At 42.6% G+C, this 22785-nt stretch overlaps 2 long non-coding RNA genes across 2 annotated transcripts in view; both read left to right on the top strand.

The window, feature by feature from the left end:
* The first annotated feature begins 2676 nt into the window (after positions 1 to 2676).
* On the top strand, positions 2677 to 3202 carry LOC114791281 (uncharacterized). Its single transcript, XR_003749965.1, has 2 exons — positions 2677 to 2810; positions 2915 to 3202. It is a non-coding gene; the product is annotated as an uncharacterized LOC114791281 (long non-coding RNA).
* An 11412-nt stretch (positions 3203 to 14614) lies between these two features.
* LOC114791346 (uncharacterized) overlaps positions 14615 to 22785 on the top strand; it is a 12236-nt gene continuing 4065 nt past the window's right edge. Inside the window, exons 1-2 of the long non-coding RNA XR_003749979.1 lie at positions 14615 to 14697; positions 21637 to 21719. This is a non-coding gene — a long non-coding RNA (uncharacterized LOC114791346). The remainder of the gene's footprint in view (positions 14698 to 21636; positions 21720 to 22785) is intronic.

The raw sequence follows: 22785 nt of genomic DNA, 5'->3' as shown, positions 1-22785 counted from the left end.
CATGTCGCAGCGTTGTTCTGCTGCTCAACAGGTCCTTATAACAGGGCTCCAGCCATGTATGCCTAATCACCTGCGCCTGTCCATGGCTGGAGCCCTGCTGTCAAACTGATTGGTGACCGCTGTGTCCCCAGTTGCACCCAGCCGTGAGACTACTGTTGTTTCCCTGAGCAAGATAAGTCATTGTCACTTTTCGAGGAACAATGAAATTGAGGCATAAAGTTAGACAGAAATACATAAAAATAAATAGAATTAATTAAATTAAAATAAATAGAATAATAGTACACATTATATACATTATATACAGATTGCACTGGTAAGAAAAACACGTAACCCTGAGTGTCTCCAGGAGGACTGTCCCTGTAACTACTAATTGTAAGTTGCTCTGGAAAGTTGGCATTTGTGATCTCTCACATGCATTTAAACATTGCAAAAACTGGATTGATTTAGCTCACACTGATGTATACCTTAACAAAATTCACCCAGTCTTGGGTCCTCTCAAAGTTTCCTCTTAAGTTTGCCTTTGTGACTGGTGGCTTTGTGCTCTGTGCTCATGTTAGGTGCTTTGTGACCATGTACATTTACAAATACAGATTAAGAGGAGCAGCATGTCAGCATTAGGATGAGAAATAAGTTATTAGGGATCTTACCCTATAACTGGGCCACTGGTAGGGAGGCCAGAAAAAAAGTAAAAAATACAACTAATTTATTCTGATTTCTTATTGTTTGATCCCTTCTGTCTTCTTTTCTGTATTTCTTATTAATTTTCTATTACTGTGTTTCATTCTTTGCACCACATGCCCAATATCTCAGTATTTTCTTGCCTCTTTTAACTTTTTATACTCTCTGCCTTCCTCTCGCAATATTCATTAATCTTTTGTGTTGCTCCCTCTTCTTTCTCCACAGCCCTGCTTTCCCTGGCTGGTCTCTGAGCAGGAGAATGTCTAATGGTGCTTAATTAAGCTGATTAGACCCCCCCCTCCCTGCACACCCCCTCATGCTTCCTCTACTGCTTCTTGGCAAGTGATCAGAATGTAGAGAAGCCCAAACAAAACTGGGGTGTGGGGGGGGTGATTGTTATGCACACAACGTCAGATGTTAGTGGGGGTCACCACCCCCCATTATCCCTATCAATGGTGCTAATGAGCAGTGTCGTCCCCTTCTTTAAAAAATAAGGGGGGGAAAATCCTCTTTGTCAGGGCAGGAAGCTCTGGAGTGCTTATTCTGTATGTCGGCAATCAGCGGGATGAGTGGGGGGTAAGAAGAGTGTGGAGGAGGAAGCCAGAGTGATCAGGACCAGCCATCTGTGAGGGGATGGGGGTTTTGGGGGCTGAGACAGGGCAGGGAAGAAGCAGATACACTGGAAAAACTTCACACAGTGACAAGCATTGATGTAATGTACATGAACCAAACAAACTTGCTGTAAGTAGCATTATGCTAACGTTAAAAATCCCATAAGCATAAATTAGACAAATTAGTTTAAAAGAGCAAACATTTTTTTTTTTTTTAAACTACTGGAATGAAAAAAAAAAAAAAAAAACACATCAAATCAATGACAGCTTTGGTTTACTACACTCGCTGCCTTTCTGTCTCTGTCTGTCTGTCTAATTACCCTCTTAAATAGGGAGATTTGGATTATTGGATTACAAATGTACATCTTGTAAGAAATGTAAATCTATTTATTAGTTAATTATTAATCCAATATTAATTCAAAACAAATTAATGTATGCAGCCTGTCCAATGCAGGTATTCATTTTGCTAATGATCTATTTGAAGTAATTAACAAATAATGAAATACTTGTATAATAATACAAAAACTAAGATTTGTGTCACAGAGAGCTAACAAATTTTAGAAATAAAATGATAAAAACAATTCTATGCTGTCACACAACTGGATGAAAAAGAAGTGAAGGGAAAGGGAGACATGGAATAAAAATGAGTTGGAGGTGGAGACTGATGCAAGAACATCTTCCTGTCTCTTTTATTCTCTTGTTCTTATTCTCTCTGTGTGTCATTTGTTGCCGATGTCATGATACAAAGCTACAGCATCATTTCATGCACACCAATGTTCCTCGCCCATTGAATGCATTTATCTATTTAGACTGACAAATCTTCTTGTGGTGAGGAATGGTTGCCTTTGGCGGTGTGCTGAGCAGCTTCTCTCACATATCTGCAGAGCAGATGCCCCTCGGGCGGTACCACTCAGTGTGAGATGCGTTCTCCAGCTCTCTCTGAAGCCGTGGAATTAACGTGATCATTAACAAACCAAGACGCCGCCAGCGTGTTTTTCACTTAGCCAATCATTTCTAAATGGTTCTTAACCTGAGGCTCGTCTCCAGATACTGGAGGGTAATTATGCAATTAGACGAGTGCAGCCACCATAGTCTTTGGCTGTTCCTGCACCCACACGTTCATATGTCTCATCCACCACATCTGACAAAATTTGTGGGAAACTGGGATTTTGGCACATTCTATTAGTGGAGGTTCTTCTTACTGATGCTTTTTTGAGGGACTGTGAAAGGCAAAAACCCCCAAAAAATCTAATTGTCCCAGCCGGGGAGGCTGCAGGTCTCTTCTGTGATATTGTGAGCTTTTCCTTCAGAGACTGCCCCCCCCCGCAGAAGCCCAAGCCAAAAAATCAGTTAGACTCTGACTTCCTCTGCTCAGTGACCCCACTGACCTCATTCTGTTCTCTCCCAGGCCAACGGAGATTCACCGCCAATCTCATGACCTCATGTTATGGCCAGGTGGACTTCTGGAAGCAGAAGAAAGCTCAGAAAAATACATTCTGCCATTAATATTTCACTGTCCAGGTGGGTGATGTTGGAGTGTGTGTCTATCTCCCTTGTGCTTGTGTGTATTATTAATTCCTAATGAAGTGTTTTCTCAACTGTTTCCTCTCCCTCTGAATTCCAAGGAACGGACTCCATCACCCAGTAAAAAAAAAACGCTTTTGTCAAGTGCAGCCATTGCTCCAGGATCCCAGCAGGTTTGACCCCTCCCCCGATCTTCATGGCAAAGTTCACCCAGAGTGGAGAACATTCTTATTCTCATCTCCCTCCCCAGGGGAATGTATCCCACAACTGGAGTGTGCCTCTTTTTGTATACTAAGCTCCTCTAAAACTACCCAGATACTCGTAACTTATTATCCTCAGAAAAAAAAAAAAACCCAGCCGAATCCCTGGGTGTCTCCGTCATACTCCTCTAACTCGCTGCACGGTTGATGTTTCAGCTTCAAGAAGTCCCTCTGAAGCTCCCCACTCCGACGACGACACAACAAAGAGCCTGAGCCATCCAGCTCCAAAGAACTCTAGGATTGCTGTTTCCCATCCGCCCGAGCGAACTGCATGTGGCACAGTTCCTCCAAATAGCGCGGGCGCAGGCGGAGAGATGCATTTCAGCGTCAAACTCACACTGCTGCTGCATGCGCCCATTATAACACTCCTCTTAACATACGCCGTCCGTTTCCTAGAAGTAAGCAACAATGCCTTCTGTCTGAATCATGATTCTGTTGTGTAACCGGGGTACAGGTTAGTATTTTAGCAAATTACTTGTCTTGTTGGGGGTGGATGACCACTGCAGTCCTGTATCGGGGTTCTCTCTGGACAAAGCACAAGCATCAAAGGACATAATCTGATTGGTATTTGGCAACCTTTTTGGGAGCCACATGTCCAGCATAAAGGAGGCGTTCAGACCTCATTCTGGGCTTCTTTTCCCCTCAGTTGCTAGGGATTCTCTCCTAGCTTCTGGACTCTGCTCTTCTGCTTCCACCTGTCTATTTGTCTCTTTCTTCTATCCTTTAATTTGAGGTTATCTATAACATTGGTACCATTTTTATATACAATATATCCATGTAACTGCAATAGTAGTTAATGTCATGGCCAACGCGCCTCCAGCCCGCTAGAGGGCGCCTCACCAGCCTGGGAGACGACGACCCGGAAGAGGAAATGGAAGCGGGCGGTGGCAGGTATAAAAGTGAGGTAACCCCAAGGAGACACGCCCGCTCTTTGTATGAGTTTACTCGCCAGAGACGCTAGCTCTCTCACCCCCGACCTAAGATAATTGTGATCCTGAAATACGACCTTCGCCTGCCCACGACTTCGAGAATTGCCTGATCCCCTGGAAACCACGAAAAGAACCCCGACCGTAACTTCCTGGCTACAACCTCTACCTGCCCCTGACCTTGAACCTACCTGACCCATTGGTTAAGACGGGATTCCATGCTCCCCTACCTTCCTGCCACCCAAGACCTACTCCTGTCCAGTCCAAGATCCCGGACCATCCTGAAACCCGCCGTCTTCCGGTTCTCCTCTGCCCCGGTCCTTCCCAAAGATCCCGAACTGACTCCCCGCTGCGTTGCAGCGCGTCCATTGCTTCCTCATTCCTCGCCGGCCAGGCGCCCCCGGTCCTCCTGCCCCGCTCGCCCAGTGTCCTCTACCGGTACGACGGCTTATCCCCACGCCGAAAGTATGTCTGCAAGTACGTCATCGAATTCCCCCTGTGACAGTTAAATTAGTCAATTAGAAACTGTTTACTCCTATAACTTCTATTGTGCCATGCCTCCGTATGTCCAGGTAGAGTTTAAATACATCAGATTAACAATGTCAATGCAATTTCTGATATCCTTCACCGCCGAGTTGGATTCCATTTTTGGGCCTGCGGGGGCTTTTTACAGAGCAACTCACTTTTTGATCATTAAACATGCATCCCCTTTAAAATTAATTTTTGTTTGCAGTACTGAATTAATAAAATGTTAAATTGTCCTCCTGTCTGCATTAATTTTGGGAGGTTGGAAAAGGGTTTGAGAATGGGGATGGGCTAGGGTAGAGCTGGCAGTGAAGGCAGCGGCGTCACCACCATGTCAATGTGAAAGGCGATCACGCGTATGGCCTGCCATCATCAGTGGATCTGACGTGCGATCTGAGTGCAGGAGCAGCGGGTGGGTGAGTGAGGGTGCCGACTGAGAGAGCCATTCACCAGAAGAGGGCTCTGCATGTCAGGGAACAGGGAGAGTGGATCGCAAAGCTCTTCAAATTTAGTCAGAACCAGGAGAAGTCAGATCTCATTTTCAAAACATGACTTTCAAAATGAGACGTATGCAGCAAACAATATTTCACTGAATAAAAGTGACATGTTATCTGCATCAAAATTAAAATCATTTGTATTTGGAGACATGTTGGTTTGTTGTTCTAGTCAGATTTTTCAGGCAGGTTAGATGCAGTGTATGCATTAGGTATAAACCTAATAAAAAAAAAAAAAAAAAAAATTTGACATTTGACAATCATAGAAATCCTGAAAATAGTTGTAACCTGTGTTAGTTAGTTAGTGTTGGTTGTGTACCATTACCTGGTACAGTGAAAAGCTTGTTCACTAGTGCAAGGTCAGCTCTCAGGCACGTTACATCCTCATTATGAAGTTATTGACCTTTTGTCAAATAGGTCATGATATGCGAACATAATTAAAATTATGCTTTGTTCTTGTTTGATCTATTTATGCAAATTCTGATTGTAAGTTACCCTGGATAAGGGTGTCTGGTAAAAACTGTAAATGTGTAGCGCTGATGTAACAGTGTCTGAATCCTTTATATAATGAGAGGGGTCAACAGAGCTCCTCTTAACTTCCAAAAAGCTCCCAGCAGCTGGTTGTTTTAAAATATTTTCTTCTTCAAATTCATAGCAGTTTGCACAATAAGCCTCTGCTCTTAAATCAGCCCTGTAATCTACATTATCATCGTCATCATCATCATCATAAGCAGCATTAACATTTTACACAGTCACCTCTATTATGAGTCTCATTGTTTCCATCTGCACCATGTCATCATTACTATGCTCAGCTATTATCACAATTATCATACTCATCAACAACGTACCATTCACCATCATCATCCACCATCACCATGGAAACCAACGTCACCATTACCATAATCGCTGTCATTGCAGCCACCGGCCTCTGTATCCTCCTTGTGGGGAACGGCAAGCACATTGACTCTGTGTGCTTGGTGCTGCCTGCTTTTGAATATTTCAGTCTTTCCGCGCTTATCAGTGTGGCCCATGACCCCGCGGGATCCGTCGAGGAGGAGTACGGAATAGATACGATGGTGGGCTGATGTATAAGTAAGAAAGTGCCTGGAGGTGGGCAAGTGCATGAATACCAGATCTCAGGCCGACTCTCATTTGCACTCTCGTAACTGATTCTAAATTCCAGTCAAATAGCTGTGGGAATCAAGTACAGAGGAAAGTGAGAGGCTGCAAAGTTTTATGTGTATTTATTTATTTCTTTTTCTAGCTCTTTTCATCTCGGCTCCTTTCCCCCGTTTTTCTTTTCCTCTTCCTCAGTCGTAGCGGCGCTCAGAGCCGGGCTGATTTACTACCTATGGGCACAAGGGAAGGTTGAGGGGAGCTTGAGACAAACACTGATCACTGTTATTGGGTTAAGGATTTATGATTGCGTCTGCCGCTAAATGATCTATTTGACTGATTAACATAGAGAGCTATCAACTGTATATCTGTAAATGTCAAAGAACAGCTATGGCTACACCAAGGGCACAATTTTGACCATCAGACAAACAGCCGAAAGTGGTAAGTAAAAAAAAACACTGCAGTTTGATTTTTATTGTCAGTTCACATATTCACTCTAGTAACCGAAAGAGCCCCAGATAAAGTAATGGGTAATTTTTAAATTAACTAACAGCATTTTCAATGGTGTGTTTGCTCCATTTGACAATATCCCTTATATGTCATGTTTACATTTTGTAGATTGTCCTTATCATTTTGTGACGAGGTGACAGTACCATTGCTAATAAGACCCCAAATGAGGCAAAGCAGAACCTGACATTACTTTGAAAAGGATGCACTTGATTATTTCAATGAATAAAGTGCAGGTCAAGATCAGCAGTTTGATGGAAAAAGTTGGGAGGCAGCGGCAGTTGCCCTTTGGGTCGAGACAAATAACATGGAAGAGAAGACCTCCAGAACGCCGTGTGTCCCTGAAGCAAAGTCATGTTTTTGTAATGTAGACAGAGTGAGGCCAGGTAGGGGAATAAATAAACAGAGACAGAGGGGAGGTGATGCAGGGGTGAAGCCAGAGCCTAGACAGCGGGTGGCGCTGGAACGGAGCTTCTATTTGACAACGTCCGTGTCATCCATGTGCTGTTTCATGCACACCTTTTTTTAGAGGCTACCGCCAAGGGTGGACTGGAGGTAAACAGAAAGTAATAAAAACATTTCCCAGACAATCAACATATGTCATGTTGGGTTTTTTTTTTCAGAGAGAATTTAATTTGCATGAGTCTGTAATTATTGCACAGGCCTGTATTTACTCAGCGTTATATAAGAAGGTACCACTAGATGGCACTGCCAGAATATGAATTCTTTTTTAACACATAAATTTAATGAAGAAGACAGTGACATCTTGTAATTTACTTGAGTGCAATTGTGAACTTTGATGATCTGGCACACAGTGGAAAGTGGAAAAGTGGAAAATGAGCAAATAACACTCACGAATGTGCCCAAATCCATTTTGATTATTTTCCAGTAGAGAAAACAGACTCCAAACAGACTCTGTGTTCTGGCCATAAAATGTAATGAACCAATCAGAATGGCTCGTCACCTCCACAGGGGAGGTGTATGCTGTGTTGCTATTATGATGTTTCTGTTAGGAAAGCAGATCAGTTTTCAGCTGACTGAGGTTTTAAAATGCATCTTAAATCAGAGACACAAACCCCATAGTTTAAAAGATAAATATTGCACTGTATTTCTCGAAAACAACTGACACTCACTGTATTCCTCACAGGAGAGAGATTGAGAACAGGAGGAAAAAAATCAATCTCAGTAAATATTTTAAATGTCAAGTACCAAGTTAGTAGCTGAGCAGATTGTTGCAGGAGTGATATTTGACCATGAGTGTCTATTCTTTGTCCATTCTGGGAAGAAGCGTGTGTGCATGTATGAAGATGTGCTATGAATGCAGAACAAGATCAGCGCAGGTCCAAGAACCTGCTGATTAATCACAGCAACCACTCCCAGTGGAAAATGACCCAAGTGCCTGTTTACTGGTCCAACATTAGCCAGCAATCATAATCACAGCCTTCACGCGTGGAGATGGTTCTTCTGAGGTTCAGTCTATATCATTAGTGCCTTGCCAGTCTGCTAATTAATAATGCATCGGCTGCTTTTCATTTTTTAAAATAACTGATTTCTTTAGATTGGAAGCTGTCTTGTTTTCATATTTTAGTGTGATGCGTGCATGTGTGTGAGAATGCTCAAATGCAGGCAAGTTAACAGGCAGCCAGGGAACTGAGGTCGGAGTCCAGAAAGCCCAGAGAGCTCGGGGAGAGCTTTGACTCATGGCTTCCACAGCTCTGGGAAGTTAAGGGATCAAGAGGTGGCGAGGGAAGGAGGGGAACGGAAGGACGATGGAGAAAGAGACGGAGAAGAAGAGAAAGAGAGAGAGAATCCTTGCACTCCCCTAATTGGTTTCTCTTTCTGAGTCATCCTTTGCTCGGCCGCTCTGAGGACTGTGCTCAGAAACCCAAGGCAGAGAGCAAAGCTTGTGGATTTAAAGAGAATATGTATCTTAAGAAAAGAGTAGAACGAAGAGGGAAACGATAGAGGAGAAAGGAGAGAAGGGAGGAATCACCACATGAATCAATAATTTATAAGGCTTCTGCTTATTAGGGGTCTCCTGGTGGAGCCTGGGGTGCTTATGCCGGGCTCTGTGCTGGATGAAAGACGTCTTGGAGGGCAGTGTAGCAGGAACTGCGAGAAACGGCGCTGTCACAATCACTATTGCTTTTTAGCCTTTCTCTTGCTCACTTTCCCTTTCTCCCTCTCCTCATCACACACACACACGCACGCACACACACACACACACACACACACACACACACACACACACACACACACACACACAGCATTCATTCATGATCCCTCACACATCTGAGTCGCGAGGTCCCCGATCCATTACTCTTAGCATAACAATGAGAATGTGCTGGGAAAAAAAATACCCAGCCTTTATAGAGTGTGTGCATTAAATAAACCATGTAGCATTGACATATAAAAAAAAACCTGCAAATAAACAACCGTAGAGCACCAGTACTCCAAAGGGGAAAATATAGTTGACTCCAGCATAATTATTCCACTTGACTTGGGTAAAAGCTGCTTTACCGATCTGTGACATAATGATGTATAGTTTGGTCTGGTAAGGGATGGAGGGTGTTGGGTTTAACTTAAATATACTACAAAAATTAAATATTACCCATTTACATTTCCACTTTCATCTGACTATTTTACCCTGAGCCATTAACAGCAGGGTCAATCCCCCATGATAATATCTTTTTATGATAAAATTATGTATTTTGCCACAATCCCACAACTGTGGCATTACAAAAAGCAAAAAATAAAACAAAAAAGGTCATGTGTATGAGTGTGCTCATAAATAATAATAAGTGACATTGTGCATTTAGACATATGAAGTTGCTTTAAAGTGTACTGTGTAATATGGGCTGAGCAGAGTTGCACATTTTTTTCAGATTTCTTCAGCTGTCTGTCACATTGCTTGTGTACAGACAAGAGCAGAAATTCTGCACAGTGACTGCAACTCCAGCGTAAATCACAAACATCAGTAACACAGTGCATTGTGGGTCATCCATCTAGACAAACACTGCTTCTCAGCAGAAATGCAAGTACAGCTCACTGCTCTTTTGTTTATTGGAGAAATGACAGAGAGTGGGACAATATGGGACAATATTCATTACAAATACCAGGGATTAGTGCCAGTTTTGTGCCCCTTGCCAGGAGTGATGGTCCAGGTCTCCCCACCGTGCCCAGCCTTAACCCCCCAGGCTATGCGCCCTGGGCGCAGCCGTGCAGTGAGTGATGAACGGCAGGACCCGGGCCACTCGGCGGTCCTCCCTCTCCGTTGAACTGAGCTCATTAGAGCGCAGCTGCAGCACATTAAGGGAGATGAATTACTCATCGTCCATGTGATGAGATCTAATAATGTCAAACGAGCTCCTCCGCACTCCTCTTTCATCAGCTCCCCCAGGTTTCCTTTCACTTCTCGTTTGGCTCCTGACAGACAGCGGTGGACCAGGGAACCTCTGACCCCAGATGGCCGCCATGTTTCTTTCCTGTGTTTCTTTATGGTACATTGTAAAGCGGGCAACTATCTCCAAGACCACCAAAGAAGGGGTGCTGCACGGAAGTTGACAAAGTTACCTCTTCCCACACAGCCTTGATTCGGCTTCTGTTTACAAAAGAGCCAAAATCTTTCCATCGCTTCTCATTTTAAAAGCTGAATGGGCCAAATCCAGTCCGTCCAGGCGGGTGGTTTCTGCTATCTCATTCAGTAGAGAGATGCAGCTTAGGACTCCAGCAATAAATCAGTTGGTAGATTAGAGGCGGAATTTTCCTTTTCTCGGTTCAGGGCGTTCGGCATATTTAGTACGGAGGGACTCCATCCAGAAAAGGCACAATAGCTGCATATCGCTCACCTGCTGCTAGCATGCATAATCTCCCGGTGTTATTTTCCAGCAGGGCACAAAAGACTGCATTTGTCACCGTGGTTACTGAGACTCTTATCTCATTAGCTGAGATCATTGCGCTCTCTTCAAAGGGAGTCCGATGTAGGGGATAGAAGGAAGAGAGGAGTGGAGGGGTGCTGGCCATGGGGAGGAGAACAAGATGCACAAAATTCCACTAAAGTCAGTAGGACTACATGTGCTTTTCCAGACAAATATGTCCAGGTAACCATCCTTTGCTCAATTCTGATACACAATGGTGCATCATTAAACAAATATATTTTTTTCATTATTTATTGCATTTTCCTTGTTTATATATTGGCTAATTAATGGCTAATATAAATTTAAGCAACAATGTTATAATAAACAAGCTGGCTTAATCATTTAAGTAATTAATTCACCATGGACGGCCTAATGCAGTGAACATTGCAGATCAGACAGCTGCTGCTTATCCATCAAGCGTCAGAGCTGAATGAAACATGCTGAGCAGAATGAAACCTAAAGTTTCTCACTGAAATCTATCTATCTATCTATCTATCTATCTATCTATCTATCTATCTATCTATCTATCTATCTATCTATCTATCTGTGTGTGTGTGTGTGTGGGCGTGTGCGTGTGTGTATGTAATATTAACTGTATTCCTCATCTCATGATTAGCTTATATGCCATGCCTTTCTGACATCTCTGCACAGTCTCAAAAATCTCATATCTGTCCAGCTTTGGTCTTGTAGGGGCTTGTATCGAATTTGAGGTGCAGAAAGCAGCTGAGCTTGACTTCGTTCTCTGGAGGCAAGCGAGCAGAAACAATGATGCCTTTTCTGGCTGCAGTCAATATGAGCTGGAGCACACAATAAATTTCATGATGTGAAACGGGATGAAAGTTATATGCTATAAAAAAGCACTAGTGAGATTTCCACCTGAGCAACATAATTAGCTTAGTCAATACGGTCAGCCTGTTGCCCCACACAGAGAGGTAATAAATTGTCAAACTGGGTTGAATCAGAAATATTTTGGGACAGAAGGCAGCTGGAATCAATAGTTAGGTAATACCTCATTTGCCCTGTTGATAGAATATGAACTTTCTGTCTTTATATCAGTGTATATATCTTTCGAGTCTATGCATGAGTGTGCATCTGGCATTTTCTTGAAATATTATGCGGTCTGCCAACTGTCTGCCATACTTTCTCTTTTATCAACGCACTTTCCTACTCCAGCATGGAGGTTGTGCGTTTAAATTCAGACCCACATTTCCTATGAAGAAGTCTTTCAACTCAAATGAACAGGATTGGCAATCAATCCAAAGCACACAATTATCCCCGAAGTGGGCTAACGCTCCAATCATTTCCCCATGCATTCTACTCAGGGGCTGAGGAGAAAACTCTGTGGCTTAAGTCTCTCAGCATCTCGGAGGTAAATTCGAGAAATCTTAAACAACACAACCAATTAAAACAATCTATGCATTTCAAGGGTTAAGGTGGGAAAAAATGTTTACTCTGTAGCCACTGCTGATTGGAAATAAGTCACAGCAGGTCAAACTAATAGATTGCAAAGCAAATGTAGCCCAGTTAAAAAAGCAAGCAGAACATGATTAGCTTAATGATCATCTTAATTACAACAGGCAAGCTAGATCGGATAAAGTCTTTTTTTTTTGTATTTGTATATGTATATGCGAGTGTGTGTGTGTGTGTGTGTGTTTGTACGTACGAGAGAGGGAGGCAGTTCACCAAGTTCATGCAAGAATGTTTTAATCATTTCAGAGGTCAGAGGTCTCAGTACCTTAATGAATGAAAAAGGGAGATGTATATATCATTCCCTGGCTCAGCCCAGCAGCATTACATCTTGATCATCCGCCTGGCTGAACGAACCTTAAGCATCCAGGCTAACATCCTCGCCTTTCAACAGTCAATGCTAATGTATGGTATTAAGTGGATTCAGCTGCCCCGAGCAATATAATTCATGTACAGACCTCATTGATATTAATTTGAGAAATTATTTGGACTCTTACCTGTCCAAACTTGTAAGGTTCCTTTTGTAAGCAAAATAGATCCATCTGCTGAAGCACAAGCAGCCATTTAATATACATTTTCTCTTTTTAGACTAAATGTGAGTGCAAATTGTGTTTTGTTACTGAATTTTTCATAAAATATTCTCTCCTATCACTGGATTCTGCTATTTAAAAAAAATCAGTTTTAATCCATTCTTAACCCAGGGTCCTAGGTTTAGGATCAGGGTCCTGGGAAAAACACAGTGTCAATCCAGTCAATATTCAGGGTCAAGGCAAGAACAAAACAAAGAAACAAGTCTATCACACACAGACACACATATACATCTGGGCAGGAAATCCGTGGAAAAACTGTGCATGGAACATGGACATGAAAACAGAGATCTCTGCTGTGATTTGAACATTGCAAATTAACTGAATGATTTTGTCCTAAATTTTTCAAAACAAATTGGCAATTCTCAATGATGGAAGAGAAGTTCAAAAGGATTTCACACTTTTGTTTACCTAATAAATGAATGAGAATTTGTATTTTCTTTTTTGTAAAGTCTTGACTAATGCTTTATTCTCTTTGAAATAAAGAAATTAAAGGGAATGAAAACAAGTCAATTTCTTCTATTCTGTTCCACTCCTGTTTGCCCTATTACCCTTGAGTACAGAAAGATTGGTTCTTCTCCCTCGCTTTCCCTTTTTTTGGTTCAAAATATCTCATGAAGTTCTTCTGTGTTGTTTGTTGGGGCGTTTGTTTACCTCCACTGTTTGCACAAAGACACAAATGTAAAGATTCTCTTTTGTTTGTATCTAAAAGGAGCATAAGGGAAATCATGAGGGAGACTCTAGCAGAGTGAGCATCAGATTTGCTCCTTTCAGCTCTCGTCTTAATAATTTCTGTCAGCATTGCTCCTGACCTCTTTCCATGTCCAACAACATCCATGGAATGGGTAGGAGTATGTTGATAGAGGAGGAGGAAAAGGAGGAAAGGAGAGGGAATGAGGAAGGCCTAGTAGCAGGTTTATGGATGTGGGGAGTGTGGGGTTTGTTTACTAGTGTAAGGTCAAAGGTGTCCTCGGGAGTTACAATAATAAGCAAAACCAACAAAGAAGAAATGCTAGGTACATATCTACATCTTGAAGAAGAGAAACAAACTACTTGCTCTGTGATCGTTTCAGTCACCCAGCACATATTCTAAGGATGTTTTTATAAGGGGGGGGGGGGCTGCTGATTGACAGCTCTCACTCACCCTACGTCCCTACAGATCTGCTTTCTCAGAAATTGCATCCGCTTTTCTCAAAATGCTTTAGCCAGAACTTTAGCTTGTTAAATTCTGGATTTCCAAGCAATCTGTTTTCAACACATATCTATTTCTCAGAAATTGCATCCACTTTTCTCAATAGAAAAGCTTTAGCTTGTTAAATGTAAAATGTAGGAGTGTCATTAATTATTTTAACACAGGAAGTTCTCAACAGTTTACACAACAAGAGCAGGAAAACAGCCAGGGTGGCTTCAGTGGAAGGCAGAAGGTGGTTCAGATTAGAACTCCAAGGTGGCAGGAGGGCAGCAAGGGTTCTGCGCGGTTCCGTTGTTTTCTGTCGCAGCGTGGCTCCTCTGCTCTTTCACCCGCCTGTGTTCTGTGGCTGTTAAAAATAGCTCCTCGTATTTTTCCCCTTTTTCTTTCATCCCATGCAGATGTGTGCTGTTACTCAGCGGTGCTGTCAGACCTTGTTTACGTGGAAACAGCCTTTCCTCAGGTCTGTGGTCCTCATACTGTCAAATCTGATCGTCCAGACAGCGAGCGATGGCCCGTTTGCTCTGGATGTGGGGGAGGGACACTGGGAGCAGCGGCGCTGCTGGGTGACAACCAACTCCGGGCTCAGCTCTGGGGACAGCCTTCTGGTCAAGGGAAGAGACTGATAGGTGACCTCAAAGCAGGAGGTGTTGGTCAGGAAGGGAGCGAGAAAGAAAGGGGAAGTCAGCAGTGTCGGATTGTGTCACAGTGCAGGAAGAGCCTGCGGTGCGTGACTCTGGCTGAGCCCACACGTGACCGCCTTTCCTTGGGCACGTCCAGCCAGGGCTCTGTCTCCCTGCATTACCTCTGCAGCAAAGAACAGCATTCCTGCACTGTCCGCTCCCGGTTCCACTGTTGTGTTGGGTGTCCCTCCATTTCTGTTGCAAAGAGGAAAGGTACAGATGCAACCGAACCTGGATGTTTTCACACAATATATAATAGATGATCTTATATTTTATGTATGATTAATGTGTTAATTGGTGCAACTTGTTCATACATTTTCAACATGTGAAAATATTTTTTACACAATGAATGCAGCTGCATTTAGTTTACTTCCTGTGTCGCTCTGAATGTTGACACAGATCCGAAATTCATCCTGGCAGGAGACAATCCACATAAAGGTGGAGAACGAAAGGTGTGAATGGAGTTTTCAGGTGACACAAGTTTAGCGTGTGCATTTCATTATTGTCAAATAGTGACAAACCACTGGCCAGGCAATCAAAAACGGGAGCAATACACTTGTACTGAGTCCGCTGCAGGACTTTTTGTTTTTTAAAAAATGGGTACACGTCTTCCAATTATGGGTACACGTCTTAACCTTTTAGGCCACCACTGACCCTGGGGCAGGCGGTGGTGAACACAGGACGCCTGTGGAATCAGCCATATCATCGGCAGGTTAAAAAAGCAAGCACTGTATTAAAACTCATCTGATGTTACCTGGAGGAATGGCACAATAGAGGGTACCAGAATGAATGGTTTCTAGTTTATTAACACAGGTAGGTTACTATTGCAGTTACATGGAAATCTTGTATGTAAAAATGGTACCAATGTTACAGAAAATCAGAGAGGCAGCTTGGCCCAGGAGAAACCGCGGGAGAGAAAGGCCCAGAAGCTGGGGAAGAACCCCTTATGGAGGAGGAAGAGAAGAGAACGCAGCCCACATAAGAAAACTCTTTTATACTCAGCATTTGACTCCGAACAAAGTTGACATAGACCAGTCAGGATTGTCCATTTATGTCTCTGCCATGTACAGGAAGACAGTGCTCATCCTCCCACGACAAAGACTTTCTCGTCATGACACCTAAAGCCATTTGCTGACTTTTGACACCTCTTGCTTGGGGAAGGTTTACAGTTTGATAAAAATACAAGTGGGGGTCCTTCAGAAAAGACAAAAGCACAAAATTCCTTGTACCCTGAATGTCCCATCTTACACTGGGTTCCTCCTCTGCCAGTTGTGAGTGAACAGGCAGGTCCAGGAACTCATCTCTCCATCTCCCTTCTCCAGGCTCCTTCAGGCCTTGGTGTGTGATCCTTAACCTATCTCCTCTACACAGTTTACTTGGACTGAATACCCCCAAAGGCTGGAACCAGGGGATCCAGCAGGTCAGCTGTTCATTTTCTATGGGCCAAGGGCTTGAACCACACTGGAACTGGAAGAACAGAAGGAGGAGGGCCAGGTGATTCTTCACCACATCAGGATCTTGCTATTTACCTAGACAACTCGCAGCTCTCTCCTTCTGCAACAGCCCGCAACCTTGTCATAACAATAGACAACCAACAATCCTGGAGCTTCAAGTTCAGGGGTCAGAAAGTGAAAGTGAGTGTGGGCAGTGGTGGCCTAGTGGTTAAGGAAGCGGCCCCCGTAATCAGAAGGTTGCTGGTTCGAATCCCGATCTGCCAAGGTACAACTGAGGTGCCACTGAGCAAAGCACCGTCCCCACACACTGCTCCCTGGGCGCCTGTCATGGCTGCCCACTGCTCACTCAGGGTTAAATGCAGAGAACAAATTTCACTGTGTGCACTGTGTGCTGTGTATCACGTGTGACAATCACTTCACTTTCACTTTCATATCTGTTAACTGTTCTGACAATGGATGGCTGCGAGCCAGTGGTGTCAGAGGAAGTTTGTGTTGACCAGGGCATCAGTCACCACATAGAGAGCAGTGTATGTTCTCCAGGGAGCACTGCTGTGCAGGTGAGTGTTGATCGCTGCATTGTGGATGGCCGACACCATGCAGTTCATGCTGGAAATGATGACACAGGTGCAGAAGCAGGAGTACCAGTTGGGTGTTTTGGTGGTGATATATCTGCTCTAAAGACTGGCTGCAGAACTTCCAGGATGTGTGGGAGAAGGTTGGCTCACAGTACATCATCAGCAAATGATCTTCCTCCAGTTTCCACGTCTTTCAGTTCTCTCATGGCCAGACCTCAATCCACCCATCCTTGTCATCTTCATCAGAGTTTGGCCAGCTGAGCAACTCTGAGATGGTGTAGTGAGCTGTGGGCTGGCCATGAACCCCGTGTGCACTGTTGCTGGGACTGCAGAGAGGTTGGACACTTCATCCTGGTTGTCCTGAGTGTGACTGACCAAAAAGTTGGGGAGGAGGAAGCCATCACCATTTTCACTTCTTGGTGAGTGTTTGTCAGCTGTGACTCTTGTGTTGGTCATTTCTTCTGTCACACGAAGGAGGTCATATTAAGTGCAATTTCACAACATTATTAAATAATATTTATTTCAATCAACGCAACATGGAACATAAACAGGCAAGGGAGCCTAAAACACAAAATACTCTATGCCTTAGGCACAGTCTAAGCTAACAACACAGTGAGGGAAGTCAAATCTTTACAACATCTTGGGTCAACATCTTACTGGAACACACAACTCCCATTAGGAGTAAATTTTTAATTGCAAAGTAAAGTATTTTAATTTCCCTTTGTCTTGCTGAACAAACCATGTCACTGTATTTTTTTTTTAATTAATTGTGAAGTGATTGTCACATGTGATACACAGCAGCACAGCACACGGTGCACACAGTGAAATTTGTCCTCTGCATTTAACCCATCACCCTTAGTGAGCAGTGGGCAGCCATGACCAGCGCCCGGGGAGCAGTGTGTGGGGACGGTGCTTTGCTCAGTGGCACCTCAGTGGCACCTTGGCGGCTCGGGATTCGAACCGGCAACCTTCTGATTACGGGGTCGCTTCCTTAACCGCTAGGCCACCCCTGCCCCCACCTGTCTGGATGAGAAACATTTTCTATTCTGTGCATAAAATCAGATTAACTTCATTATCACATGCAATTCAATAGAATGTCACCTAGAGCTATTTCAGTGAACACTTTGTGAGAGAAATTAATTTGTACAAATTTTAAAAGACTGAGCAAATATTTTATTCGCAACAACCTGGGAACTTCTACACCTTTATCCACTAAATGAACTCATATGATACAGGCATTGGGAGGCAGATAATGACAGAAAAAAAAACATAACGTTTACAAGTTTACAGCTTGGAGAACATCTAGCTACAAATTAAGTTAAATTATACCAAGTCTGTAACATGTTTAGCTATAAAAAAAGACATCTTTGAGAGGCAGAGTTTCTCAGAAGTAAAGCTGTGCAGAGGCTCTCCAATCTGAGAAAGAGTGCATAAAAAGTATTGTGGAATACTTTGTCAACATCATTGTTCCGCAACATAAACCAAAGGCTTAACAAATCTCTTTATCTATAGTGCATAACATCATCAAAACATTCAGAGAAACTAGTGATATCTCTGTGTGTAAGGGACAAGACCGAAGATCTATACTGGAGTCTTTGAGCCCTCAAATATTGCTGCATGACTCATCAGCATTATTGTGTCAAACTAAATGGGCTCAGAAATACTTTCAGAAACCACTGTGTGTAAACACAGCCCACCGTGCCATCAGAAGATGCCATCTAAAGCTCTATCATGTAAAATGGAAGCCATATTTCAACATGGTCAGGAAGTGTTGTGTCCTGCGGGCCAAGAATTTCTTTAAATGGACTGTTTGAAAGAGGCCAAGTGTTCTACAATCAGACGAGTCCAAATTTGTCATTCTTATTGGTAATCATGGGTGCCTTGTCTTCCGGGTTGAAGAGGAGGAAGACCATCCAGAATGTTTTCAGCGTTCAGTTCAAAACCCAGCATCTCTGATGATGGGGTAAGTGCATGTGGCAGGGGCAGGAACTATGAAAGAACTATGAAGGAACTATGAAAGTTATATAAAGGTTTTAGAACAACATACCTTATGCTCCCCTCCAGACGGCGTCTATTTCAGAAAAAGACCTTGTGTATTTGTTATAAGAATTTGTCTTTGTCTGTACAAAGGTGTTCAGTCTTCATGTTCTAACAAACACCATACCATATATGGAGTTGTTTTTCTTTTCTCAGACTTAAGTTCCTGTATTCGTTTCCGTGACTTGCATGTTCTGTGTCCATAGACATGTGAGCACATCTTTGACACGTATGTTTGCTCCTCTTTTCACAACCAACTCTGTGTATAAATAAAGATTACAAACCCAACCAAGGTAGAACGGCCTCCACGTGGTGGGGCAATTCTCCTTGGCCAAGTTGTGAAAGCACACGGTCTCTGTCTCCGTTCTTGCTCTTGCAGCAGGGTGACATTCTCACCAAACATTATTTCAGCAGGACAATAAAAAAAACATATTGCAACAGCATGGATTCATCTGAGAAGAGTCTAGTTGCTGAACCGGCCTGCTTGCAGTCCAAATATTTCACTTACAGAGAACGTTTGGTGCATCATTAAACAAAAAATATGTCAAAGACAATGACATTTTATCTAATGCCCTTATCCAATCAGTAGTTACAGGGACAGTTCCCCCCTGGAGACACTCAGGGTTAAGTGTTTTGCTCAGGGACACATTGGTAGTAAGTGGGATTTGAACCTGGGTGAGTGCGTTACCCACTAGACTTCTACCACCCCCCACTTCAACAGCTGCTACCCTATATCATGCAAGAATTGGATCAAATTCTGACACCAAAAGTCCAGAAACTCATAACCACAATACCCAGATGTCTTCAAACTGTTTGGAAAGAAGAGGAGATGTTACACCTGGGTTAACCATGTTTTTTTGTGAATAAAACATTCTTATGTAACAGTCAATATGAATCTGTCTTCTGTTCCATCTCCCCATTCTGGACCAGTTTTAACAGGTTTTTAATCATATCTTTATCATCTCTCCCAATGATTATGCTACTACCTTATTTTTTAATTAAACTCCACAAAGATCAGGTTTCACTTTAACATCCTGTCCATTGGTCCACCTTGTGAAAAGTGCTGTCTGTGCAAATGTGTTATGACCTTTTCAATTAGAAAAATCTATCGTAAAGGACCCTATAAAAAACATCTAAATTTCACTGTTTGAAGTCTAGGGTATTCCCAAATTTTGTTTAATGGCAGAAATTTTGTTAAATGCCAGAAAATATCCTGTTAAAGATTGCATAATGGTTAAATACATGTGTGGAAAAAATTATTATGATCTGGTTTTATTTTAAATTAAAAATAATGCAGACTGTGATAGTAAGTTAAACAATACAAACCAAACAGACTATTCCAACTACATATAATCTTGACTATAAGCATAAATAAAATATAATTCTCTAAGCTCTGAATGCTGGAATGTCACCACAGTGAAAAACCAATGCCATTATTCAATTGATGTGACCAGGAAGGGACAATTTATTTTACTGAGATCCAGACCCAGACACTAGCAGAGCAAATCAGAGGATTTTGAGTATTTATTTTATTTTATATGCTATTTTTTTCTTTACTTTGTCTAGTCACTGAAATTCTATGACTTTGAATATTAATTATGTTTTATTCATTGTCCTAGTTGGTAACATAAAAAGTAAAACAAGTCTATTTGAACAATGTGCCATATATGAGAACATATCCAAAACTCCTGGTGTTGATACACCTTCAACACTTCGACACGACAGCTGCAGCCGCTGATTGATTGATCACGTAAGCCACGTTTTTTTCCTCCGACAGCACAATTTCTGAGGGTAATGAATGTGTCGTGGCGACCAGGTATGTGCATGGGTGTGCATTCACTCGCTGCCAGCAGGGTCACTGGTGGCAGTCTGCACAGCTGCTAGCCTGAGGGGGGAAACGCAGCTTCACTGGCCTGGGTGACACTCTTAATGGCTGTTCTACAGAGGGAGTGCTAGCGTGACGCCTGCAGGGCTTCCTGGCTCTCCAGGGTCCTTCTCCTAAGTCCCTTTCTGTCTGTGTCCTTAGACAGGACTGCTCAGGACCGTACACGAAATGCTCTGGTTTCTCCAGAAAAAAGGAAAAAAGAAGCTAGAACATGCTTTTTATGAGTAAAGTGTTGAAGGTGAATTTATTAGGTCATCTGAGAAATTGGTCTATTAAAAGTCCAGCTCAAAAATGAGCAGAATATTAATAAGCCTTGCCAAGCGTAATTTCTCCTGTTTCTTGCAGCAAGCCTTAAGAGTGAGTTTTAACCTGATTGTTCTGACATTGGGGGCTGATGCCTCCAGTCCACATTCACCCTGGTACTTTATTTTCTTCAGCGTAAATGATTTAGTGCTTTTGATTTGGCTGATGTATTGAGGGGTCATTTAATGTAGTCATTTGAATAGAGCTGCCTTAACACATCTGTAAAGCAAGTATAACACAATAAATTGAAAATGAAAGGGTCACGCACCTATTCATAAACATGAATAAATCATTTCCGTGGGCATCCTCCCATCCACCCTGTACAACTTAGGAAGTGCTTACCTCTGATCAATAGGCCTGTCTTTACCCTATTGATCACTTTCATGGCACATGTCACAACCTCTGCAGTGAATTTATCACAATTCATTGTGATTAATTCTTAAGAGTACAGCTTTCTGTCATGCATATTTAAGACTACAACCGGGAAGTGTGGAGAGGTGTTCATCTGGTTGCACCTGATTTCCACTCTCTGGAAAAAAAGACACGTTTAGAACCAGGTCCATCATGGACACACTGATGGTGCGTCGCCCCTGTGTTCTCTCCATTTGAAAATTATGTAATACAAAAGATGCATCATCTGAACAATTCCTCGACTGTCTTTATGTAGAATTTGTATTTTACATGAATACCACATTTGTTTTCTAGACCACACGAGAACAACAAAACAAATGCAGATTCATTAATATACATAAATTAATTGCAGTGATTAGTGTGTACATTTTGACAGCCATTGTGTAAGAAGTTATTAAGTGTGTGTGTGGTTGTGTGTGTACTCTCCATAACTCTCCTATCTCTCTGCCTCTCTTTTTTGGAGGACCATGCTTCACTGATCGTGAAGTAGTCATTGGACTGTCACCCGATGAATGAAGGCCTGATCACGCTGAGGTGGTTGCCACAGTAACAAGAAGGGGCAGCACATAGGTAAGCAGCGCAAGTGATTGGCTGGAGTGAAGAGCTGCCGATGAGCGAATGTGCCTGGAGGCCCACTTGTCACACAAGTGGGAAAAAAGTCACAGGGATTTATAAATATGCTAAAACAAGAGTCATTTACACAAATAAGTTCAGTTAAATATTTGTTACCATCTCTATAATTATTTATCATTAATAACTACAGTTCTTTGTAACGGTAAAGAATACAGCAATTTTCATAAAACATTTTTATAGAGCACATCCAAATAATTTATGCTCCCATGTCCAGCCTGCTGTGTTGTTTTGGGGTGAGAAAAATCTGCTTGTAAAACTAGTTCTCTTTTGAGAAAATTAGACTTCCAAGAGGAATATATAATATGAATTTTGTCAAATAAGAAATAAGGTCCAAAAAAGCCTTGTCTGTTCTTATTACCGTATATAGAGCTGCACATGTGTGGCTGTCACGGTGACACGGCACGCAGAGATGCTCCACATTCTTCTACAGCAGCTGCTCAAAACATCTGCCAGGTGCTTGAAAGAGGCGCTTGTCGCGTGGATGAAATGGCTGACGTGGGCATCATCCGAGGAGCCGCAGGTTGTGACGGGTGTTTAGCACGAGGAGAAAGACGCGCATTTTGGAAATGGAAATCGCTTGCCTAACCACCTGTGCAAACCGTGGCTTGATGAATGTTGTGCATTCAGCGGCTCCAGCTCAATTTGGGCCGGGAACACTCTGTCACGCAGAATAAAGCGACTCAATTCACAGACTTTTTGAGGAAAAGTGAGGAAACTGGATGCCTCTCTTATCTTATAATAATTCATTGATTCTATGGGCAGAAGAGTCAATCTCCATTATTAAGGCTGCATCATTACTTCTGCTGAATAGGGCCTATTTTCATCACAATGAAGGCCTTTGTCAATTGTACATTTGTCAGCATAAGTGCCATACGTAAAATGACAACAGTTAATGTTATGGGAAGCTGTTATGTTCACCGGATGAGGCCCTGTGCACAGCATTTGTGTACTGCATTCATAATTCACCATAATTATAATAACTCTCCCAGAAATGCACTCTAAT

This window comes from Denticeps clupeoides, chromosome 5, assembly GCF_900700375.1.
Source record: "Denticeps clupeoides chromosome 5, fDenClu1.1, whole genome shotgun sequence".
Classification (NCBI taxonomy): domain Eukaryota; kingdom Metazoa; phylum Chordata; class Actinopteri; order Clupeiformes; family Denticipitidae; genus Denticeps; species Denticeps clupeoides.
The sequence above is the reverse complement of the archived record's forward strand: the minus strand, read 5'-3'. Positions and strand labels throughout refer to the sequence as shown.